Raw genomic sequence first — 7,799 nt, 5'->3', positions numbered from 1 at the left:
ATTGATGATAATTATATATATATATTTATAAAGATAGATATACAACACAAGTAATGAACTGTTAAATTATAAACAGATAGATAGATATATAATACAAGAAATAAACAGTTAAATTATAAAGCAGTACAAATGGCTCAGTGCAACTCACTCCCGTGAGAGAGTTATGAGACACTAGCAGTCCTTCAAGTCTTGAAGGCTGTCCAGTAGTCCTCTGTAGAGAGAGAGAGCTAGGCTATCCCAGCACAAACAGCAAAAGAGTCAGGCAAGTCACCAACAGCCAGGTCACCAACTGTCAGTCCTCAGCTCCAGAGATGTAAATTTCAATCATGTGATCTTAAAGGGACCTCAACTTACAGCGACACAGTCCACAGGCTAGGCATCCCACAGGTAGTAAATTAAGGCACAGAACAAGCAAGGCAGCCGCACACTGGTCAGATGATCAAAGAGTGAGGGACAAGAAAGGCGAGGCTCATCGAGCCATTTATTTCTCCGCCCTTCAATTAATCCCATTTGTGTTTATTGGCCAGGGTGGCAAAATAAACTAACTATCTCAAACTGCTATAATAATTGTTTGAAATTGCAATCAACAAGAGAAATAGGCTTCATATCAACCAAACTTTGATCCTAAAAGAATAAGAAAAACTTTTATGTCTCCCTTCCATTACTAAAATGCCCACATGAAAATAGTTTAATGATCCCTTATGGAATCTAGAAAACATGTTAACTCCCAATAGGGATATTTTTCATAGAATTTTGCAACATCAGTTATAATACCAGCTATGAAATGATTGCCAAAAATTATTAGGTCTATTTTTTACCAAACTGTTATGTATAGTAAAACAGGATTCTGCAATCTCCCCTTAGTTGAGATCCAAGGGGAAGTACAAGAAAAGAATAGGTAAATCTATCAGATCCTGATTAAAGTATTTTATATTTCTGTCATTTGATCTTCAAAACAAGCTGATTGTTAACTCTGAGTATTGTTCCTTAGCTATTACTGATCTTCAAAGCTCATCAGTAAGGCTGTTTTATAGTCTTACTAAAAGTAATAATCACTTCATTTATTGAGTCCTCATTATGTTCCAGGCAGTCTGCTTAGCATTCTACTTACATTAAGTTATTTAAGACTAAAAGCAACTCTGTGTTCTCATAAAAATGAGAAAATGGACTCAGAATAAGCAATTGTGGCTAATAGAAAACTTGGACTCATAGCTAGACTTATTTGACTCCAAACACCACTATTAGCCTCTAGTTGCCTCTGCTTATTACCAACCTTGCCAAAGTCAATTGGTGGCATGGTTAGACATGAGAACACAAGGAATTGGCAATGAGGATGCTTCAAGGATGCCAGAGGTATAATTATCTCTCTATTTGCAACACCACTTTCTTGTATGGTGTCTTGACACTGCATTGAGACCCAGTCTGGAGGCCAGTCTGATCTACTTGCTGAATAGCTGATTAAATCCCCTTATCAGGCCTGGGGCAATTAAGCATCCTAATCTCTCAGGGCCAGGCAGCTAGGAACTATCCTTATGCTCCTTAAGCTTGTAGAATTATTCAAAATATCCAGTCCCTAGGAAGCCTTAGAACTCTAGCTGTTAGAAACACCACTACCTTGTTGCTGTACATAACACATCACCTACAATTCCATCTTGTTACCTGATGGCATGTCTCCTGTCTCTAGGATCTGTGAGGGTAATAAAGCTACTTTTTCCTGGTCTCCATTACTTCTCTTCCCCATATCTATCCATTTGTTTATTATCCTATATATTTGTGAAAACATTATTAAACTGACTCTCTTAGGTCTTGGGGGGGGGGGCGGTGCAGGGGCCTGTGTGAAGAGATTTAGAAATTGAAAAGTTAGAAATCTGAAAATTACAACCAGAATAAATAACCCAAGGAAACATCATTTAATTTTCAGAGATTTTATTACAGACTGACCACATTAAGGCTTCTTTGTTTTAACGTATATAAAGCTGGGAAACAAGATATATTTTGTTATTCTAAAATTATAAGCGATGAGTGCTCTATAAAAGGTGACATCTGTCAGAGGCGGTGACACCAAAATTAAAAAAATAAAAAGGTTTTTTATTTATATCGGGTGGAAATTTATTATTTTTTATAAAAATATCCCTGTAATTAGCTATATCATATTTTTTTGGGAAGCCCAGCTTACATGTATACTTAACACAGCTAAAACTCAAAACCAATTTACTTTCAAAATCTTCTAACAAGCTTTGGTCAGATGTGTCATTTTGACCAATTATAATGACACTTCAAATCATAGAGTTTTATCTGTACCTGTTACAGTTGTGCATTGCTATTTTTATTATTGCTGATATTTTTATAGTTGTTGATTTTATCCAATTTTTTGTGGCTTAGCTATAGTGTTGTGGTTGTAGTATTTGTGAATTTATATCAAAAGCTTTTGTTTGTAGAATGAAGTAATAATTGGAAAAAAGGAGAAACATTTTAAAGGCTCCTGCTCAGTTATAAATAATTGTGCTTAGCTAAAAAAGACAATGACAAAACCAGTAAGTACCTTTGACATGGACAGACAAGGAGAACATTATGCTGAGTGAAGTTAGCCAAGCATAATAGGACAAATGTTAAATAAGACCCTTATTTTTTGTGTTAGGCATAGTTTTCTAGAGAAACAAAACTAGGACACTTATGATTATGTATATAGATAGATAGAGAAAGACACAGAGATAGAGATAGAGAGAGATAGAGATAGGTTTATACAGCAAGAAGGAATATAACAGCTAATTAGTCTACATAGCAATACAGAGGGCTCAGTTCAACTCCCTTTCATGGAACAGTTAATATTCTGGAAGTCCTTCCACGCATGTGGGCTGATGGGTGCAAGGTAAAGGAAGCAGAAAATGGAGTCTTCCCTCAGGCAAGGCGGGCAAAGTCAGTAGGCAGCTAACGGCAGGGTGGGTCAACAACAGTCAGTAGTAGCTCAGCAAAGCTGGCCCTGATGGGATCTTGACTATAATACTGTCTAGTGGATTCCATGGGCATGGGTCGATTACCACATTTCATTTGCTGTGAGTTCCTTGATGTGAATCAATGCTATGTGGGAGGCCATGCCAGTGGATAAGCCAGACGAATAAGTCTAGGAATGGTAGTTTTGGCAGAAGCATTGTGTTCAGGGAAGGCAAATACGTATCCACAGTAGGTGTCCATTCCAGTAAGAACAAAACACCTCCCTATCCATGATGGAAGTGGTCCTCTGTAATCAACCTGCCACCAGGTTGCTGGTTAATCTCCTTGAGAAATGGTCCCATATCTTACAGATGGAGCACTCAGCATTAGCAGAGGCTAAGTGAGTGGAAGTCTGTGTTGTTGCACCCATGCATAACCTCCATCTCTGCCACTATGTCCACTTTGGTCATGTGCCCATTGGGCAATGACAGGAGTGGCAGCAGAAAGAGCAGGACCAGTCTCCGCAGTGCAGGTCATCTTTACCACTTGATTGCTAAAGTCCTCTGCTTCAGAGGTAACACTTTGGTGAGCATTCACATGAGACGTGGTTATCTTAACTTCTTTCTTGGCCCATTCAGAGAGGTCTGTCCACATACCTCTTCCCCACTCTTTGTCAGCAGTTTTCCAATGATATTCCTTCTAATTCCTTGACCATCCAGGCAAGCCATTAGCCACAGGCCACATACACATCAGTATACAATCTAATGTTTGACCATTTCTATTTCAAGGCAAACTGAATGGTCAGGTATACTGCTTGTATTTCTGCCTGTTGGCAGATGTGGTAGTTACATAATCTGTTGTAATTTTGAGACTTAAGAGTGAAGGGGTGGAATTTAGCCTGCCAATCAGGTCACAGCTTGATGACCTCATTGGAGGCGCTATGAAGATAAATAGTTAGCTGAAGGCAAAACACATGCTCACTCGCTGAGAGACATTCCCATGGACAAGACACATGGAGCTATTCTAGAGCCCTGGAGCTGAAGGAGCCACGTGGAGACCCTTGCCAGTGCTGAGATCCTTACAATGCCACTGGATTCATAAGACTTCCCACCCACTGGCCTGTGATATTCCTGCATTCACCATCGTTGAATGTGTTTCATGAATCTGAATAGGACTTTATAGATTGGTATTGGACATATGTGCTAATATCAGACTTATGAACTTGATCTGGACTAGGCTGGGATGTTTTCTTAATGTACAATTACTCTTTATATAAAGCTCTTTCTTTTTTTTAATGTCTTTTTTGTTGTTTAATCATTTTATTGGGGGCTCATACAACTCATCACAATCCATACATACATCAATTGTGTAAAGTACATTTGTACATTCATTGCATTCATCATTTTTAAAATATCTGTTCTCCATGTAAGCCCCTGGCATCAGCTCCTCATTTTCCCCCTCCCTCCCCGCTCCTCCTTCCCTCATAAACACTTGATAATTTATAAATTATTATTTTGTCATATCATACACTGTCCAATGTCTGCCTTCACCAACTTTTCTGTTGTCTGTCCCACAGGGAGGACAGCCAGATTTGTAAGGTAGAATTCAGATCATGATAGTGGGGAGCTAGGGGGGTAGGAAGCATTCAGAAACTAGAGGAAAGTTGTATGTTTCATCATTGCTACACTGTACCTTGAATAGCTCATCTCCTCCCAGTGACCCTTCGCAATGAGATGTCCAGTTGCCTACAGATGGGCTTTGGGTCCCCACTCCGCACTCCCCCTCATTCACAATGATATGATATTTTTGTTCTTTGATGCCTGATAGCGCATCCCTTAGACACCTCATAACCACACAGACTGGTGTGCTGCTTCCATGTGGGCTTTGTTGCTTCCAAGGTAGATGGCCACTTGTTTACCTTCAAGCCTTTAAGACCCCCAGATGCTATATCTTTTGATAACCAGGCTCCATCAGCTTTCTTCACCACATTTGCTTATGCACCCATTTTTCTTCATTGATCATATCAGGGAGGTGAGCACACAATGATATGATTTTTTGTTCTTTGATGCCTGATAACTGATCCCTTTGGCACCTCGTGATCACACAGGCTGGTGTGCTTCTTTCATGTGGGCTTTGTTGCTTCTGAGCTAAATGGTCACTTGTTTACCTTCAAGCCTTTAAGACCACAGATGCTATATCTTTGGATAGCCGGGCACCATCAGCTTTCTTCACCATATTTGCTTATGCACCTGCTTTGTCGTCAGCGATTGTGTCAGGAAGGTGAGCATCATGGAATGCCAGTTTAATAGAACAGAGTGTTCTTGCATTAAGGGAGTTCTTGAGTTGAGACCCAATGTCCATCTGCTTCCTTAATATAAACCTACAAATATATGCACATAAATCTATTTCCCCATCCTCATATATAAGTATATTTGCTTATGTACATGCCTTTATTTAGACCTCTATGAGTGCCCTTTGCCTCATAAGCTCTTTCTTCTATTTCCTTTTACTTTCTTCTTTTCCCACTATCATACTCAGCCTTCATTTGGGTTTCAGTAATTCCTCTCAGTTATATTATAAAGCTCTTTCTTATACACATATGAGTGTCTATGAATTTGTTTCTCTAGTCTACCCAGACTAACACAGCAGAACTTCCTTTCACCACTGTCCTTCAGGGAGATCCCAGAAAGGGGCTGTAGTGCTGTTGCTGTGCACTTATGAGTGGCACTTGCATATCGTGCAGAGCCATTCGTAAACCAAGCTTGACTTTTCTGTTCTCCAGTCAACTTATCATAAGGAACTTCCCAGGAGGTCTTAAGTACAAACTGGGAGAAGAAAGGTACTGTGGCAAGAATGGAGACTGGGGCCATTTGGCCAGCTTACTTGTCCCTTCAGGTCCTGCTTTGGCCCGATCTCTTAAATACAACTTCCATTTAGTGATGGAGTGTTGCTGTTCACGTCCAACTTTGTGACTCTGCGGGACAGACAATACCCAGTTCATAATGGGTAGCTCAGGCCCCATTTTGACTTGGTGGCCCATGTTGAGGTGTTCAGCCTCCACCAAGGCCCAGTAACAGGCCAACAGCTATTCTTCAAAAGGGGAGTAGTTGTCTGCAGAGGATGGCAGGACTTTACTCAAGAATCCCAGGGGTCTACACTGTAATTCACCAATTGGGACCCCCTAAATGCTCACCACTGCCTCTTTATCTACAACTAACACCTCTAGCACCATTGAGTCAGCTGGATCATATAGCCCCAGGGGAAACGCAGCTTGCAACAGCTTGAACCTGTTGCAAAGCCTTTTCTTGTTCTGAGCCCCACTCAATATTGGTGGCCTTCCATGTCACATGATAAATAGGTCGGAGTAGCACACACAAATGAGGGATATGTTGCCTCCAAAATCTGAAACAGCCCACTAAGTATTGTGCCTCCTGCTTAGTTGTTGGGGGGCCACATGCAATATCTTATTGTTCACTTTAATTGGAATGTCTCAACATCCCTGGACCACTAGAAATTTTACTGAGGTGGAAGGTGCCTGAATTTTTATTGGTTTGATTTCTCACAGTCTTGCATGTTGATGTTGTACCAATGAATCTAGAGTCTTTGATATATCCTCCTTAGTGGATACAATCAGCATGATATCAACTATATAATGGACCTGTGTGACATTTGGTGGAAGAGACAGACAATCAATGTCCCTTCGGACTGAATTATGGCACAGGGTGGAAGAGTTGATGTTCCTCAGGGGGAGAGTTGTGAAAGTATATTGTTGCCTCTGCCATCTGAAGGCAAACTGCTTCTGGTGGTCCTTGGAGACTAGTATTGGGAAGGTATTGGCTGCATACCAAGTACCAGGAGAAGTATTAATTTGCTCAAGCAATGAAATTGCAGCTGAAATTGGAGTCACTGCCTGGTTAGGTTTACGATAATCCACTGTCATTCTCCAAGATCCATCTGTTTTTTCACAGGCCAAATAGGTGAGTTAAGGGAGGATGTGGTAGGACTCACCATCCTGCTTCCTTCAAGTCTATGATGTTGGCCCTAAACTTGACAAACACTTGCTTTTGGTTTACTGCTTTTGTAGGCAACAGCAGTTCTAATGGTCCACCTAGACTTTCCTACCATAATAGTCCTTATTTTATTCCACATTTCAGGGATCCAATCTGGGTTTTTTGCCAGTTACGAAGCATGTCTTTTCCAATGATGCATTTTGGAACTGGGGAAATAATGACAGGATGGGTCGGGGGGGGCCCACTGGATCCACTGTGAGGCCTTCCTGAGGTGAAAATCCATAATAACTTGACCTCCATAGCCCTCCACTCTGACTGGTGGACTTTCAAAGCTTTTTTAGTCTCCTGCAATTAGTGTCAATTCAGAGCCTGTGTCCAGTAATCCCCAGAAAGTTTGATTATTTCCTTTACGCTGATGAAGTCACCCCTGTGAAAGGCTGTAGGTCCCTTTGGGGAAGGCTAGAAGAAAGACTCAAAGCATAAGCCTTCGGTGATGTAGCAGGGTCTTCCTTCAAAGGTACCTGGCCTTCCCTCATTCAATGGGCTTGGGGACTGCAAACTGGCTCAGGTCTGGGAAATGATTGAGGGGTTTTGACTCTATTCTGGTGCTTTGAGTTGAACTGCTGTTCACCTGATCTAGCATCTTCCTGCCTGTATAGATCATGTAACTATTTAGTAGATTTCCCATGTAATTAACTCCTAGGGACACCATGGCTAAGTAGCCAATGCCATAAGGCCACATGAGACAGGTTGCTCTGATTACAATGGAAATCTTACTGTCCCTTCCCATAACCCAACCCCCTACCCCCTACCCTGTCTCTGTTGCTTCCGTGCTGACAAGGGTGCCCTACAACCATG

At 41.2% G+C, this 7,799-nt stretch overlaps 1 pseudogene; it reads right to left on the bottom strand.

The window, feature by feature from the left end:
- Positions 1-3,044: 3,044 nt before the first annotated feature.
- LOC105978247 lies at positions 3,045-7,477 on the bottom strand (annotated as a pseudogene).
- Positions 7,478-7,799: the final 322 nt, after the last annotated feature.

Source organism: Echinops telfairi, unplaced genomic scaffold (genome assembly GCF_000313985.2).
Source record: "Echinops telfairi isolate 266 unplaced genomic scaffold, ASM31398v2 ScPeMD7_3533;HRSCAF=4204_1, whole genome shotgun sequence".
Lineage (NCBI taxonomy): Eukaryota > Metazoa > Chordata > Mammalia > Afrosoricida > Tenrecidae > Echinops > Echinops telfairi.
This window is presented reverse-complemented; position numbering and strand designations above follow the sequence as displayed.